The 18,639-nt window shown below is 35.8% G+C and overlaps 1 long non-coding RNA gene across 2 annotated transcripts in view; it reads left to right on the top strand.

The window, feature by feature from the left end:
• Positions 1–14,873, top strand: part of LOC118681303 (uncharacterized) — a 45,074-nt gene extending 30,201 nt beyond the window's left edge. For both annotated transcript variants that reach the window (XR_004977007.2, XR_004977009.2), the window contains 3 exons: positions 768–812; positions 14,398–14,626; positions 14,692–14,873. This is a non-coding gene — a long non-coding RNA (uncharacterized lncRNA). The remainder of the gene's footprint in view (positions 1–767; positions 813–14,397; positions 14,627–14,691) is intronic.
• Positions 14,874–18,639: the final 3,766 nt, after the last annotated feature.

The raw sequence follows: 18,639 nt of genomic DNA, 5'->3' as shown, positions 1-18,639 counted from the left end.
CATAAAGTCAGATGGTTGCCACATTGTATATTGTTCATATGAATGTGTGAGAGTGTATTTACATATCTATATATGAGATCTCATGCCGTTTAGCATTTTAGTCGTTTTTAATTTACGACCTAATTGCGCAATCGTTTTGAGGTTCAGGTTTTTAAAGGTATTTTCTGCAGTTTAAAGTAATAAAAATATCAATTTTTCCATTCATTTCAATATGCATGACTTTTCGCTTTAACAACTACCAAATCTAAATCAAATATTTGCAATTTCTTTATGCCATTCCTTTACAATTATATTTCTTCATAGTTATTTACTTTCCTCCGCATTTTTTATTGTTCCATTAAAAATTTAATTTGTTCTGAAATAAACCCCAACATAAGCCACACACGTATACACATATAAGCTTCGAAAGAAAAATAATTAATTTTAAATCAAAGTAAAAATGTGAATAATTTTCGGGCAAAAATCCATTAATAAGTTGCGTGTTGCGTAAAAAGTGTGTAGCTTGTCAAATAATGTTTGGCAAGTAATTTAATTTTCTGAGGATTAATTCAATAGATAAAAAGCAAACATTATTAGAAATCAATTAAAAATTCGGTGGAATTACTAAATTTATGTCAGTCAGTGGTATGTAGCAGACTTCAAGCTAAGAAAATGTAGTGTCCCAAAAAAGTTGTAAAGAATGTTATTAAAGGGTATATATGTATACAACCACAAATGCTTAGCCTCAATACTAACCGATATTTTATATGTGATCTTTCTCGTTGCAGGATGAGAAGAATCAATTGCTCATAACAAATATTTGGCTCAAATTGGTAAGTTGGGAATCAAAACAAGAGCAAAAGCAACAAATATTGTCACACACTACAATAACAAAAGTCAGTCATGAGACACATTCACACTCGTCAGACAAGGCTAAACCGAATTAAACGAAAATAGAAAATAAATAACGAATTGTTATATAAATAAAACACAGTGAAATAAATATATGAAAATAACACCGAAGCAAAAGGAGAAGAAATTCGATTAGTCGCTCATTTGTGCGAGCGTCTGCTGGTCGGAATACAAATTTTAATCAAAGTTCGATTAAAGACGCATTAATCTTCAGCGTCGGCAAATCTTCTGTCCAGGGAGTAATTTCAACAACTATTATTGGCTAACTTCCAGACAGACAGCAAATAAACATAGTTTGTGTTCAAGTAGCGAGGTAAATAGGAAAGATACAGTTATATGTTTAAATACTTAGTTGTAGGAAGCATTTTGGTATTTCAATTTATGTTCATATCTTATGACACTATTTGATTTATTTTGTGATACCAACTAACTTCCTTTCCCTGTAGAACCCACACTCATTGCTGAAAGCTTAAACAATTGCCCTAATGGCTGGTCAAAAATCTGCCGGCAGAATGTGTCTATTGTAATGCGGTGGCATAAACAGTTACTAGAAGGCTTGAATCTTTGCTTTAAGCAATTAGCACTTTTATCACTGAACTTGAAGAAACAATTTTCACAAACTCCACGAAACAAATGTAAAATCTGAAACAGCAACACAACGATTACTAGAAGATTTTTTTTGTCGAGTGTAATTTCATCTTAGTAGAAGAAAATAAGGTGAATGGAAATAATAAATTGAATGAGATTTGTAATTATGCCACGTGGAGGAGTAGTAACGGAAATGTGATAGTCCCCTCTAAACCCCTATTATTGGAAGAAGAAAGCATAACAATGTCCAAACCCTGGAAAATAAGCCAAACTGGCATCCAGTGACAGATAATGGACGCAAAGCTAAGCGCAGAAAATGTATAAACAAAGGAGGAGAAAACGAAAGCGAAGAGATTTGATGTTTATTTCCCACTCACGTGGTGAGTCTTGCGAATACTGTATATAACGTGGAGTGACAACTCAAATCCAAAGCAATTAGAAAAAGTGTTAAATCAAAAAGTGGATTAAAAGAATTCGCCAAAAGAAAGAAAGAAGAACTTAAACAACTGCAATTACGACTCAACTACAAATCTGCAATTCACTTAGACGGCTAAGCGGCTTTTAGCGAAATTTGATTTGTTTTGATGAAGTTGGATTTAACACGCTCACACTCTCAAGCAGGCGCTTAGAAACTAAATGTATGTTCTTTTATAACACTTTCCTCCTTCAACAGCGACTTTTTTATGTAATTTTCTGCTTCCTTCCTTCAAAAAAGCACTTTTTAATATGCGGTGTGTGAATGGAAAGAGGACGGGGTGACAGTGCGTATGAGTGACTTTAATTGTTCGTCGCTTACGTATGCTTGTTACTGTAACTGCTGATGAATAATGATGTAAGTGTGTTTGTGCAGCTTACCAAACATTTCGCAATTTACAAAACATTTATTTCTTTGCACTCAAGACAATAAAAACAGCCACGATTCTCATCTTCCCTTTCTTTCGTATGTCCACAATTGCAGAACGCTTATTTAGGAATTATGGCGTGCAAATTGCACAAAAGCTAAACGAATTGTGACACAAGTGCCAATAAGGCATCAAGAACGCTTCTATATAGGTTTGTATGTATGCAAATAAGTATATTGAGCATTGTTAAAGTCGCACCTTTCGTTTTGTGTTCGAAAAATATGGAATGGGCGCAAATATTTTGTGAAATTTTCTGTTGTCGCCACCATCCGCAACTCCTTTGCCACAACTCAAAATGAAATTATTTCCATCATTCAGCTTGCAGCGCTGCCTTCTCGTAATTTCTCTTTAGACTATTGTTCTAGCGGTGGTTATACGTTCAACCATATGGGCGAGTCTCTATTTTCATTTTCTTTGCCAAAATTGCTTTTTGCGGAAATTGGAGACCTCTTTTTGCCGTCCTCAATAATAGAAATATGCACTTATTTGTCACAGATTGCCCACTGATGAAAAATAGCGAGTGTGTAAAGTTCTTAGAATACATCTTTTTTTTTGCTCAAACCTAGTTGTATCATTAACACAGATTTCCCCTTTTCCACTTTACAAGCTTTCCTCTTAGCGCTGCGTTCCCAACAATCCAAAAGCACAAGTACCTTCGTAACATCCGCCGTCGAGCAAATAATATGCTGAATCACTGAAATCGTTATTAATAGACACTTACCGCAGAACCGAACATTCTTCACTCTGTTCGCTCAAGCAATCTCCCCGCTTTGCATTCTGCTTATAATTTGGCGGTTGTGCCAAATGTTCTATGATTACTTCTGGCAACATATGTATGTACTTATGAAATTGTATTTTAGTGCAGCAAACAATGCAACACTGCGCTATTAATAACGGTTTGCCGGAATTAGACCAGCATAACGTATCTTAAATAAAAGTGTGCGATTGTTGCTGCAATTTGGAACGCATTTGCTGAGTAATCCATCATTCTGCACTGCACTGGTTGTAGTAAAGAATTATCAAATTAACCCTGCAAAATTATTATATTAATCAAATGGTTTTACACAAAAGTTAGGAATCCAAATGTAGACGACACTGAAACAACGAATAGTGGTAAATGGTGAATATAATTAATTTACAAAGATGTTGAACTAAAAGCTCCACTAGATGACGCTGTAATTAAATTGATTTCTAGTCTATTAAATAATAGTTTTAACTTTGAAATATACTCACGAGTCGCCGTTATAGTTTTTAAAATTTAACTTAATTGTTAATTCTTTTTAAACTCTAAAGGATTTCTAACTCTAAAACCATCTCAAAAGTTTTTTGAAAACAATTAGAATTTATAGAAAAAGCTTTCATCTGTAACTATATTATGTTGCTTCAGTTTTGTCACATAGGAATGGATTGATATGATAATGAATTTTTTAATTTACGAGGCAGGCACATGGAAGAAATAGCCATTAAGGATAGATATTTTTCAAAAAAAAAGTATAGAAATACATATAAACATATATATATTTGCTATACATTCTAGGAAATTGGCATTATCTTCTCACCCTAACCGCAGACACTAAAAAAGTTTTGCCTGTGCTTCTAGTTGTTCCACTCGGCGTTGCGGCACAAGCCGAGCTGCATCCAGCACTTCAGTATCTCATTATTTGGGTGCGACGATTATTTAATTCGAATATTTGAAATGTTCACACAAATAAATGTGCCATTGTTGCCAATACTAAATGAAATACTAATACGAGGCGAAGCAAGTGACTGAACAAACACATATAAAATTCCATATATTTGCATATAAAATCCGCACAATATTTAATGCATGGGGGTGGGAAGGTGGAATATAGAATGCATCATAATTAATATTTTATTGAATACTTTAAGCCAACAACGGTATTAATTGTGCTTATTGTTTGCTCTATGCCTTTGGAAACACCGCAAACCCCTACTAGAATCTATATACATGATTATAAATACTTGTGTCTGTTTATTGCGGCAACATAAGTTGTCGTGTTAATTCTCACATTCAAAGCGTAGCATGTATTAAGTGCCTGCCATGCTCGGAGTTACAAAACTGTTATAATCCGTTACACACACACCCTCGCGCCAGTCAAGAATCACACTTCGCCATGTCAATTTAACTATTCCTTTAGTGCTCTTATTTTTTGGTCATTGTAAGGTCCTCGCTAAAAGCTAAACAAGCGTTATAAACCTCATAAAGACTGTAGAGTTAATCTCAAAAAATTATATAGGCATTGTACCATATTTCCCGTATCGACCAGGAATAAAGTAATATTTTTCATATTTCCCACTGGGAACAAGTTTATGTACTTCCCCTCACCGAAATACATTTTAGTGCATTTTTCTCTTCCCACTTCCCTCACTTTTATGGAGCATGACTGTAGGACATTCGCATTGCCGATATAACACATAAATCATCAATGTTTTCACAGTCAAGTCAATATCAGCATTGCAGCGCTTTCAAAAGTAACATGGGCGCCATACATTGTGTGAGAGAAAATACTGTGGAGTTTTTTCATTTTCTTTTACTCACATACACCATAAATATTGCTTAATTGTGACTTCACTTTAACTCTTTTCTTTTTATTAAAGTCGAATAAATATTTGTATAGACTCAGCAATTTACTTACTCAACGTGGCTGAATAAAAAATGGATATCAGAGCACCTTCCAACGGAGGCAATTTGTACGCAGCAGCCTCTCCCTCCCTCTGTCATTCTCGCAGATCACCGTCATCAAATTTTGGCAGAATTTTCATTCTTGTAGCAATTTGTGAATTCTCTGCCTGCTGGTTATTTTTGTGCTGTTTTGTAAACATTGACTTTCTTGCACAAATATCCCCTAGATGCATTGTATTCGCCCACGCGCACACATACATATACGCACATTAATTGTTCTTATTTTTCACTTACTTTTCCGACTGTCACTCACGTGTTGACTTTTGTCGGTCGCACTAAATGAACTTCCCGTTATTATTACCTTTCTCCTCTCTTTCACACGTCGTACGCTTTCTCGTGGTTTACCTATACATTTACATACGAGTACGTCCATATAAACAATCGGGCATGGTGAACATTATTTCACATTTTCAACAAGTATGTTTGTTTTTTAAATTTTTTTTTAAACTTTATCCTTTTCGTTCGTTGCTCGCGTACTCACATGAGTGACGTTCTTATGGCTGTTGTACGTCTCGTTAGTTGCTTTTATTGCTCTTTGATATTGTTGTTATTGTTGTCAGTTGAGGGAGATAAACTTGCTTGAAGCGATGCTTTTTATTTTATTTCATTCCATTTTGCTTCACTTTATTCATTCATTTATTTGTTCATTTGTTTATTCCTTGTTTCCCACTCACAGCTCGAGCCGAGAAAACATCAAGAATTTGAAGGCTAAGCACGTGCTAATGGTTTGCTCGCAATTCCAACGTCTAATGCACGAATATAGGTCCTTCGAATCTGACCTTTACGACGATCAGCGCTGTGAAATGAAATTCAGCTCTTGGACATATGATGGCTTTTTGGAAAATTGTGCTAAAATTAACAAACTCATTTAATTAACAACGAATTAAGTTGAACGTCTGTAAACGTATAGAGTAAAAGCAATAACATTTCAAATGATAGCCTCTCAACTAAGCTCCAATAGCAAGCGTGACAAAACTAAACAAAACACAAACGATACCTAATAATGGACCCACAAACGAGTTTTACACGCCGCGAACAATTACGTGGTTGTAATTTGGTGGAATTACTTTAATGGCATTTTAATTTACTCGCTGAAGTCATCAATTTACTAACTGACCTCTTATGTAGCTTTTCTTGCTGTGCGTCAAGCTGTTTTCCCTTTTTTCTAGTCGCGATGATGAGGGTAAAGTATAAAGTGAATATACAATTCTTTTAAAATCTCCTCTCCTTCATTACACATGTGTACTTAATAGATATAAGCCCATTTTCGCAACTCATCTGGTTGAATGAGCTTAGCCTCCCCTTTCTGGTACATAATACCACTAGATGTACACACCACTTCAACCAGTACAATAACAGCACACCATAATAAAATGCACCACGACTGATCACACCACTTACCATCACACCATACCTGACCATATCACATAAAATATCACCACAGAGGATGTCATCACACACAATGTCTCACCACGCAAAAAAATATCAAAAATGGATCACCGCTTCTTCGTGTTAATAACTCTGTGCTGTGTGCTTCCCAATAAATTGGGTCCATATTTATTTATCATCTAATAACAACAACATTAGAAGAACCATTCAATATATATACTGCGCTCTAATTTAAAAATCGCTTTTAATAAACTGAAGCACATTTCTCTCCTAACATCAGGAAGTAGCACCAGGAAAACCACTGCACGCCAAATACGTTTAATATCTTAACTCACAGAGTACTTTTGAAAGTGGAATAAGTAAACTTAATCTTTAAAGTAAAAGGAGCTAACGAGAGACATATATATATATATATATATATATAGAAAAACTCACTCAAACATATCTAAGCGCAAACAGAAGGCAAAATTGGCTGAACTATTTTCGATATTTCTCTACATATATAACCAAAAAAATCTCCGAAATTCGAATATCACCAAACATTTTAACTGCTCAAGCAAAAACAGTTAAGTTGCAACAACAAACGCACGGCATCTTCATTTGAATCTAAAGGACACCCCCTGAGAGCCACATGTTAGTTCTTTGGTGGTGCACAAGTTGATGTTCTGGTAGCCTAAAAGTTGATGTTCAACGCCCTGAAAGCTTTTGGTTGCTTTGCGGCTTGTAAGAGTTGCTTTAAGTAAGTGACGATACTCACTTACAAAGAGTCATGTGGGTATTTACTTATACACTTCGGCGGATAATCTTGTTCCGCGGAGGCAGGAAGATGGGCAAATGTTGACGTTTGGTGGCAAATCGAAAACGCGCCAGCCAATCGCATACAAATGGCTTGAACTGGCAGAGTGGAGCGCCGATATAATTTGTTAGTATGTTAGCTGCATGTATTGATTGCAAGTTCGTTAATTTGCGAATGCAACTTTTGTAAGCTCTCCTTAAGTTGAAAATACGCCTTGGCGCCGCCACGTTAGGAGCGTACAAGGGCATACACGAACCGCCAACGGTGTGCGTAAACTTGGCGTAAATATTTAATTTCGAAGTTGCTCAAGTTGAAATTGCGATATGTTGCGGTTGCCTTTCACACAGCTTCATGCCACAATTGTTAATTTATATTTTGGCATCAGCATTCTTTCCAGCGCAAAACGATTTCAATGTAATATTTCACGTACAAACTTTTTGTGGCGAAAAACGGAACGAAACTGTGGGCGGCCAAATCACTAGGGCGTCCGCGCGCGTGTACTATATACAGAGTATAAAGTCTTAATATTTATGTAGGTATGGTTCTTGTTGTAATAGGAATGGCCTTTAGCAAAGAGTCTTTTGTAGAAATTGCATTTATCGAACACGCAAGTGTACTTATTTGGCTCGACCAAGCAATTTGGCTTCCGTCTGCTGATAAATGTGATGTGCGCTTTGGTGACTGGACTACCAATTTCACAACCATTTACTTTTAACTGTAACAGTTCGGATGTCTTTTTCCATTTTTTAGAGCAGAAGGAAATTATTTGACATTAACGACAGTGACCTTGTACTTTTGCGAAAAAAATTGAAAATGTAGTTTGGCAACCTTTTAGTTGAGTATTACATTCCCAATTATTTGATTTTAGGCATTTTCATTTCACATAGGGGCTAGTGATTCATTTTGAAAATGAAATTTATCAATCCTGCAATTAATAATTATTAAGTACAATTTTAAAAAACTATTGAAAACTAATAAGAGCCATTAGAAGCTCCGGTAGGAATCTTCAGTTGCCGATAAGCAAAAGAGACAGTGAAATATCCAACATTGTATGAATCGTGATAGACAGTTATAGTTCTCGAAGTTTTGTAATGTCTTTATGCTTCATATTCTAGCGAAGCCTTTAACACCGAAAAACATCCGTTTTCGAATTTTCTCTGAAAAATTGGTATTTGGTTCTAAAGCTGTTGTACAAAAATGTCCTTCTGGATAATCTTATCTACTTATTTTGATTTTATTTATTCAGTTTTCGTACTTTTCCCGATCGAGGTGTTGTAGAATACTGTGCCCACTTACTCGCCAAGTTGCGCAAACTTAATCATGTTTCACTTTCCATCAGATATAAACTATTTTTTACCTGATATTCACTTTATATATTGTTGTATATTTCATTTGCATTGCATGACTTTTTAATGTGGCTTTTAAGCGCCGGAGGTCAAATAACTCCATTGGGCGGATAACCTTGTTGGAATACTGCATAAAAAATAACAGCAAATGTGTGTGCTGCCATGACACCTTTTAGTGAGTGTTTCTCACTTGGTTAAATCCATGATTTCGCCGCTTTTTCATTTCAAATAAATACTCTCGCACTTTTTTGGTGCACTGTGTGGTGTAAGTAGAGGCACACGTCGTTTTGAATTCAGTAAAAAATTGGCACATTTTTAACGGTACGTAAATATATACATACACTCATGTATGCGCATTTTTGAGTAGATGTGGGGGTAAGTCAGTAGAGCCGGATATCCGCCCCAGCAATTTATACGTTCTCTTGGGAGAGATGATAGGCAAGGTTATTTACCGTTATGACCTCATGTGGGTAACAAATGCTTGTATCTTAAATTGCTTTGTGTTGTAAATGAGCAGTATGAGATTGAAAAAGTGAGTAATTGCATTTAATATAATTTACGATGAAATATGAGATAATAAAAAAAATTTTGGGACATAGGAGTCAGCGAGTCACACCGTTCACAGCAGCAAAATGAGGTTAAAATTTTTACATTGAAAGTCTCTTAAGCTTTTTGGTCCAACCGAGGTCTCATTTAAAACTAATTTGCAACAATTTGTGTTTAAGATAACAACAACAGATGTTTAAGTTCCCAAGGTAACTTTGAACAAATACTTGTAAGTTGCCCAAAAGCTGTCGAAATCGAACTATAAATTTTCAATGGCCCAGTCAATGATCGGTCAATCAGTGAGGTCTAGTATTGAAGAGAGAATATTTTTATGATGTCAGCATGTTCTAATGCAAAAAACGGGTAAAATAAGGTCAACACCTCCCACATCCTCCCAATTGCTTAATATAATTTTTTTCGAACTTTCTGTTGCCTTTACATCGCATCTATCTGTCTATATGTAAGAAAGCTTAATGAAGTTCAGAAAGAATATATTTCTAATAGCTTCTTGCCTAAAATGGATGAAATCACGGTGATGCTCTGCCTAGTTTAATATATATAGTTTTGCCAACACCTAAAGATCTTTCCCGTCTTTGATCCTTGCGAATTGCGAGACTAGAAAATTTCCAGTCACACTTAGCCTTTTCTTACTTATTCTAATTGAAATTAATTATATAATATATATGTTATTTGGAGGTTACTGCCTCCACATCCTCCTTTTAAAAATTCGTGGCGAGCAGCAAACAAATAAAACTGAAATAAAAGGCAAGAACTTTCAAAAAATGTACAACGTTTCCACAACGGCAGCAATGCTCCCTTTTCTTCAATATGCAATCAGGCGTTATCAATAAAATGAGAAGCCTTTACTTCACAAAGCAAAGGCACACACAAACATACTTTTTCTTGAAGTCATTCGTTCAAATAAATTCTAAAGCTGCAGTGATTACAATCGAAGGCAATTTCATTTCGCGAACTTAGACAGTAGTAGACGAAGAGAAGAAGCAAAACTTAGAAATGTAAACCCACCAGTTCCGCTTACAAGAGCAGATTAGCTGACAAGCTGCCGTTGGCTGGACACTGTGGACCGAAGGTAGCGAAACTACTTAATAACTAATTTCTTAAATCAACATGTTGGTCAAGAGCAATATAATAATTTTGCAATGCTTAAATTAAATTTAGTCGCTGAATTTTTCGGTTATGTATTATTTTTAGTTTACCACTGGCCGTGACTAAATTTCGGATTTATTTGACCTTACATAATAGAAATGCAACGTTGTGCCAATATTGCCGAAGCTGCATTTGATTAAGGCATAATTTGCCCAGGTCAGCCGCATTACTTTGAATGAAATTGCAAAATACAACAACAATGCAGGGCGCTTCGCGTTCGTTGCAAATGCAACCAATTTCAATGCAGGTTCGTCGAGTGCAGGGACAATTGTACAGTGAATGCCTCATAATCACAACCATCCGAGTACAAAGTACAACTCTTTAAAGATTGCAAAATTTCCGTTTACAATTAAAATAGAAAATTTTACAATTAATGCTGAAGCTTCCAGTGAAGAATAACCGATATTTTTACCATTCAATTAAATAATACTTTTATTGAAGATAGATAGAATTGTATGAGGTTTGCACCGCGACTAGGGTCTATTTTCCCCTTTTATTGAAGATAAAACTCTCGCGATTGTTCGTCTCAATTATCAAGGGAGCACCGTAGAGATTTGTTCTTATATTTTATTTGGTTTGAGCTCTGTAGCCACCAGTCGCAGGATCTTCCACTATCCACTAAAGAATGAGTCCTTCTCCACCAGCATTTCTATTTGCATTTAATTAAAGAAGAATTGTGAAGGTTTTATTTGCAATTCAAAGGAGTCTCCACTGCTCACAATCCAATGTCAAACCGTAACTGCGTCCATCTTTGCAAAATTTAAATTGTAAACAGAGCAGTATTAATGAAAATAATGGTAACAATGGCAACAACGGCAGCAACACCATAAATACAAGTACAGATTCTAAAACTTTGTGCAAAATATTGCTTACGACCAGGTAGTTGTAGTTGTTGCTATTGCTGCGCAGATATGAAAACTTTCACTTTGACACACAACAACGCAGCGAAATTCATCTTACCCCTCACTCTCTTCTCCCTAGCAGCAGCAGTCCGCACTTTGTCCGTTTTTCCTGCGGCCAAAATCGACCTTGTGAGCAAACTAACTCGGCTACTCACAAAGCGACGAGCAAACAACGCTACGGTGACAGCTAAGTGTCAGCCGAGAGGCAACAAACGTCAACCGTCAAGATGCCAGAACGAAAGCAAAATGCGAATAAGTGGGCAACTGAGCGAGCTTGAAAGTCACGTTTATTAACTGTAACAAGGCTAGAGCGATCTGTAGTTTCCTTCCAAAGACCAATAGTTGATACATGTTTTCAAAAAACTTTCGGGTTTGGAAAACGTTCAAATTTCTCATATTGACTATCTAAGTAAAACCGCCACATTTCTAATTCTCATTTGCTTGAAGGCAACAAAAGAACTATCAAACAAGCCCCAAGCCCGTCGCAGAAATACCAAGAGGTGGTAGGCATAAGATAATAGCGTGAAGGGGCGAGATGCCTAGTTGTCACAAAATTATGATAAATCTAAAATAAATCCAGTTTCAGAACCGCACGTGCAATACCAGTACTTGAACTACATGGAGTGGGAAAGAGAAGATAAATAGTGCAGAAAGAGCAACGAAGGCTTTGAAATGCTATAAAGCTCTTCTATCAGCACGCGTCAACATCAGCAAATAAGAACGCTATCAAATGCCATCACTTCTGATCAATGTCAATGGCACGGCACTTACAACAATAAAAAATCTAGAGCATAGCAAACGCTAAAATGTTTCGAAATTTAGGTGGTAGTAAACGAGCTTTCAAATTACTCAGAAGCATATATGTAAAGCCAAGAACATAAGCACACGAACTTACACTGCGTGGATGCAATAACCTTGACCCAAAGAAAAGCAACAGCAACAAGGCAAAAAAAAAATAATTCATTGCAAATATTTAAATACCCCTCACCCAAGTATGTCTTTGTGCTCGGATTGGGAGCAAAGAGCGGAAGAGGAAATGAACGCGCACAGTTTCGCTGGTGAAGCCTCAAGGGAGTTGATGAATACTGCAACATGACGAAAGCAACAGAAGGGCACCACTTGCCATCGAACAAAAGTAAATTTAACGAGTGGAGTCAAAAAAGCAAAAGCAATAAATCACATAAACGCACTAACTTTGCTAGCACCTCAACCTTCTCTCTAGACAGATGCACGCGGTTGATGTTCCACCATTAGTATATTGGTAACTTGTAACACTTTTGTGAAACCTTTAGCCTTGAGTCAAAAAATATAATAAATTCGCAGCTTGCGATTGAATAGATAGTTCCTTAAAACCAGCTTTGCATACTAAAATAAACTTCTAGCAAAAATGTTTTTTTTTAAACGCTAAAAAATTTCACTCTTTTAAAATAACGCGAAAAGTTATTTAGTTTTGTCATTAAATACTCATTGCAACGTCTACTGGAACCAAGTAAGAAGGCAGCACTAAAGTATAAGCAAAATCACGTACCTGCGACACACATACATACAAAACATGAGTAACAGAATAGAAAAGAAAATTTTCATTTTTCTCCCGTTTCTACCTCAAAACATCAAATGGCACATGAAAAATTTGCAACAGAAATTTATGGTGGTAACTCAAGCTCACGCAGCTGATGCTAAATGATAAGAGACGCAACAGCAGGTGCCAAGTATACCAACTTTACCACGATTTTAGACCCACGTTGCACGTGTTATAGTGCGAATATGCTAAGGCACAAAAAAATTAGGAAGAAAACATAAACACAATACTTATGCTTAAAAAAAAAAGTTCTAAAATTCAGCATTATGCAAATAGCTTGGAGATAGTACCTAAGTGCCATAATAACCTTTGCCCACAACCAAATGTATTTTAACCCAAAGATGCTGCAGTCATCCTGCTTCAAATACATTCAAATTTCTCTGAACCCTCCTATAGCAGATAATAAATTGAAACTAAATTCGAAAGTAAATACATTTTTGATAAGCCAAAAAAATATCGCAAAGTATGTTTGATCTCAACGTTACAACAACAGTAACACTATTTCATAAAAGACAGACTTGCTTGTAAATATACGCAAGCTCACTACTAGCATAAATATATATCCACTTTGTATATCTATGCCGCATTTTCGAAAACCAAATTTCATCGTTTACAGTTTGATTACAATATTTTTCGATATATCTTCTTTAAATGCAAATTTATATGACAAACACCACAACAATAAAAAAGTTAGAGCGCTTAGAACGCGCAGCTTCAATGCATTTTCAAAAGTCAGAAACAAATCACATCTCTTTCATGTGCATCCACATATGTTATGGCCGTCCATGCACATTTTATTTATCAGCTAAATGAAAAAAACTCAGTTAAATATAGAAACTCATAAAAATTGTGTGGACATGCAAAGCATCGCTCACACATTTGTCGCGAATGCTCGTACACATACAAACATACTTGCAAATAATATTGAAGCGTTGGGGTGGCCGGACATATAAAAATAATTGTTTCCCATTTAAATGCAAGTTGCTGGGCTTGTTTTCGTTGTTGTTTCTTCTAATTCCATTACGTTATTTTGTCAACATTTCGTAATTTGCGCAATGAATGCAACACGAAAACAACAAAAACGACTCAACAACATATTTTGCACAAATATTTATTTTTTGGTGAAAAACCAACAAATTCATTATTTGTTACTGCTCAGCCTCAAAGCAAACAAAGTAAAATGTTTCAAAATAGAACGAGCAATTAAGACTAACTAAAAATAAAAAGAGACACAAATGTATTGCCACTAAAATATGTAAATAGCAATGAATGACCAACGCCAGCCACCACATCAACACAAGCATATGTACACACAAACACACCCGCATGGCTGCGCCTCCAACCACCAACCAAAGGAAAGAAGTATTTGAGCACATCCGCACAGACAGAGCAGTGCTGCGCCCACGGTTATGCGCAAATGTTGCTCATACGCCCCAACCCACTTCCGATACAACAAATTAATGTACAATTTTTAAGTTAGTTCTCATATTATATATATATATATATTTATACAACTAACTAGATGAAACCTTGTGATCATATATGCTTTAAAATCATTTATCTTTTCTCTCTTTTGAAACTATGCAGGCAGACGAGTTAGCAGATCGATTGGAGACCAGTTTAACCCCAAGTTCTCAAACACTCAGATGGTTTATATGCTTATGTGGACGGGATAAAGATAGCAACTATGCAGTAATGGCAGCAACTTGATTGACATCTTTTAATAAAATAGCAACGAACGCAATTCGCGTCTAGTCAACTTGCCACTGTCGGTGTGAAGCAGGTAAACAAGTGAGGCGTGCTTCTGTCAAGATGAGTAAGAGCCGTCTGGTGTCTTTAGTTAAGATTTAGAACTGATATTTCGCTCATTTCATATTCTAGCCATTTTACTACTGCCGAGTCTCCATCAGTGAAAACCTGCGACCGAACTTGATGTTGGTGAATAAGGCGTAACATTTTACTCTGGAACTTTATCAATTACACGGAAATGAAATTCATTGTACTAATTAGACTTTAAGCACATATCTCAAATTTTAATAATAATAAAAGCGCAAACCGTAAAAGTTTATTTCCTTTCATAAAACCATAAAATAGAACTTCAGGTAAGATTTCATTAAATATTTTAAAATCAAAGGAACTGATGGGATGGGATTTTATGCCGGTAGTGTGAGCGACATGATTGTCATGAGCCATATGCTGGCCAAATGCATCAATATTAATAATATGTATTACATTTAGGTAGGTAGGTAGAGCTGTCTTGCGACACACCTAGGTCTTTAGAAAGCCCAATGTGATACCACCAGGGTTAAGGTCCCCTCTCTCTATTTGCTCCTCTCTGAATCACACCGTACTTCTGATGAACTTCATAAGTAAGACAAGTTTTAGTGCAACCTTCAAGACGTCGTCCAGAAACCCTCGACCGATGGCTGCGATTATTTTCCTGTAGATAGCCGTGCAATAGCATATAGGATGTTTAAGGGTCTCTTCCTCTTCTACCTCCTGACAGCGGACAGCTTGACCAAGTCTACTTGCATGTCTGCCTATTAGACAGTGGTCTGTTAGTACACCTACTAGAGTTCTTATATTATTCGGTTTGAATTTTAAAAGTCGGCATGTGCGAGTCATATGTATTAGATTTATATTTATATTTATATTTGGAGGTATGGTTTGAGAAAGATCAAATACTTAAACGATGCATAAATTATCCAAATGGAAGTAAAAATTTTGAAGTTTTAAGTCATACAGTAAATTTTATTTTTTGGGTATATTAAAATGATTATTTTGGTTAAGTTAACACTCTTACATTACTTTACGAGTAAGGAATAAATAGATCAGATGCTAAAAACGAACAAATAATAGTTATACCTTAGTTTCAAGTGCCAAAATAACGGTGCAGTAATCTGTGACAATCGCAAATGTCCCTTCCCTTTCTGGTATGTAACTCCCAAATACTGAACGCGCTCCACACTCTGGACTTACTAGCATTTCCTTCCTCAGCACAAACTCATTCATTCTAACTGCCTAAGTTATTTAATTCTCTACAGCAGCCAAAGGGTGTAAGGCGATGTAATGTTCTCGGAAGATTACGCCGGAAATTCCGAAGCGGAGAGTAAGAAGAAATAATTGATTAATTTAAATTCTATTGGTAAAAGTTTGACACAGGACTTTCGATATATGTGGTTTAAAATAAATTTTTCTTTGAGCGAAGAAATATTTGCAATTTTTTACTACGTGGATATAAGTGGCAGCTTCAATTGTATTTGTGAAGGAAAAAATTGCATTTTGGGGAATATTTGAAAGCTTATTCTAAATATTGCAATAGCTTATAATATGAAAATTATTTTTAAAATCAACGTCAAATTACTGCAAAAACTTTGGTAGGCATGACATTATACAATAATTGGAAAATGAAACACCAAAAATTAAATATTCAGTTTGAAAATTGTTGTTTGTTTCACAGCGGTGCTTTGTACTTAGCTCGAACACACACATCGACACATAAAAAGAACATCGCATATAACAACGCAGGTCCTCAAAATTATATACAGCTAGCAGTAGGTGAACAAATTGCATCAAATTCATCGGTCCATAATCATAAGCCATTGGAGACCAGTCTCCAATTTGTATGAAGTAAAAGAGAACAAAGGTGAACTTACACACACATATATCAAAATCGCGAAAATTTTACACTCATAATAAAATTTCAAAATATTTATTGTAATACGTGAGCTACTATGCTTTATACTGGTCCCAACAGTAATAATCGGTGTATTTGAGAATTTATGCGTATTTATAAACATCTCCTGTGGCAGTGAATCGGTGTTTGCTTTCTTTGTGGCAGAAATCAGCTAAATTATTTTCGGAAAATGTGCAAAAATAGCAAATAAATATATGGAAATGCACATTTCATTTCATTTTGACATAATTTTGATCTTTTTTAAATGATCTTTGATGGTGAGGAATGAGGATTTGCGTTCAAAAAAATCATAAATAATTAAAATTATAGTTAAAATGGAATGCGATTGACGCCACATTGCTGCTCATTCACTTGCATCTTTAGTAAAGCGAAAAAGCAACTTGTCCTTGTCAATACTCAGTGAGCTGGAGCTACAAGTATATGGCACCCCTAGGAATATTGCTGGGACACCCGACCTCAACATTTTGTTTCTGCTGCCACAACCATTCTCAATATCTCTATTTGTGCTTGATACTTTTCTCTGAAAATGTTTGAAAATGTTTTTTTGAACTTCATACATTATATAGTGTATTATATCAGTTGACACGACGTTACAGGCCAAAAATGAACTTCAGAAATTATAAGACGTCGTGCGAGACTTCCTCGAATCTACAGTGTGCTGTCAATTAACACATTTTGATAAAACATTATATACCACATGGTTTGATGTTGCATGTAGTTTGGCTTTATTTCCGTTTTTTGTATGTATTCTACCTGGAAACGTGTGAAGTGTTTCCACTCAGCCACCAACTAACATGATACATGATGCTATATTTCAAACCACATAGTTTTTTTATGTGCATATTTCTTTTTGTGGTAAAAAAAGCGAAAGCCGCTCTGAAGCCCTGCTGGGATTTTCCAGTTTTTCCACAAATCAGCTCGGAGTTCAAGCACAAAGCCTTCTGCTATGTTATTTTAATGTTTTTGCTCCATTTGCTACATCTGACTTTGATTAGCGTTTTGTTTGGTTGTGGCAAACTACGCAATCGGAGCTCCAAGACGATAAACGATAGAGTTATTGTTAATATGTCGCAACTTTACGTACGACTCTCTATATCCTCTGCTCATTTGCATGGCGATAGGAGAGTGGGTTGGCTCACCTCCAGCTTAACTCACAAGATTAGAGTGTACAGTTACAAAGATGCGGACTAGTAGAAATGGGAAGTTTTGTTGACGCGTTTGACTGATTCAGAAAATACAGACATATCCTCCAATCGAGAGTCAGCGGTAGGAATTCATTTATGCAAAAGGTCTGCAAAGCGTGCTCAGGCTGTATTAGAATACTCAGAATTGTTGAATGACTGGTTAACGAAATAAAAAAATGTATACAAATCACAACGAACACACAAAACAGAGTAGAAGTAGAGATGACGACATAAGTAAACCAATAATTGTCAAAGGTAGATCAAGGAAAGTAATCTTGCCTAAGAGCCTAACCAGAAATCAATTGAAGTGAAATTTAAAAAAATTACAATAAAAAAAGAGAGCGGCTGCTTGAAAACTGTATGAAATATGATTTTTGAGAGAATTTATTATTTTATATTTAGTATATATGCCATCTTCTTTTGTATGCTCTACAAGTATACTGGGATATTTATTTTATAATATTTGACTTTTAAATTTATAAAATCCAAAAAGAACCACAAAAGGGAAAACCCTAACCAGGTAGGGAAATGCACAGAAAACGAACAGCAATAGGCAGCAGGCCACATTTACAATAACTCTTCATATTGGCAGGTTTATCTCTTCGTCGAAACTGATATTTTTTAGTGCACTTTCTGCTGGGTTATTCTTAAAGCTGATTCCAACACTATGCTTCACTCTTCTAGGCATATATGCTTTACCAAAGCGATGATGTTAAGATAAAAAACTTAATCCTAAAAACGATAAGAAGCGGTACTAACAATATAAGCCCTTATGATTATGCGCAAGTAACACGGAAGTACCTCTTGTTTCTCATCATTGCGGCTTCTTCAACGTGTGTCCAGGCACAATTGCCTCAGACCAAGTCTCACTACCCATACATTTCTAACTGGAATAATACAATGTACCGGAGTGAAAAGAGCTCGCCAATGTAGTCGAGCTTTTACACA

This window comes from Bactrocera oleae, chromosome 5, assembly GCF_042242935.1.
Source record: "Bactrocera oleae isolate idBacOlea1 chromosome 5, idBacOlea1, whole genome shotgun sequence".
In the NCBI taxonomy this organism is placed as follows: Eukaryota; Metazoa; Arthropoda; class Insecta; order Diptera; family Tephritidae; genus Bactrocera; species Bactrocera oleae.
The sequence above is the reverse complement of the archived record's forward strand: the minus strand, read 5'-3'. Positions and strand labels throughout refer to the sequence as shown.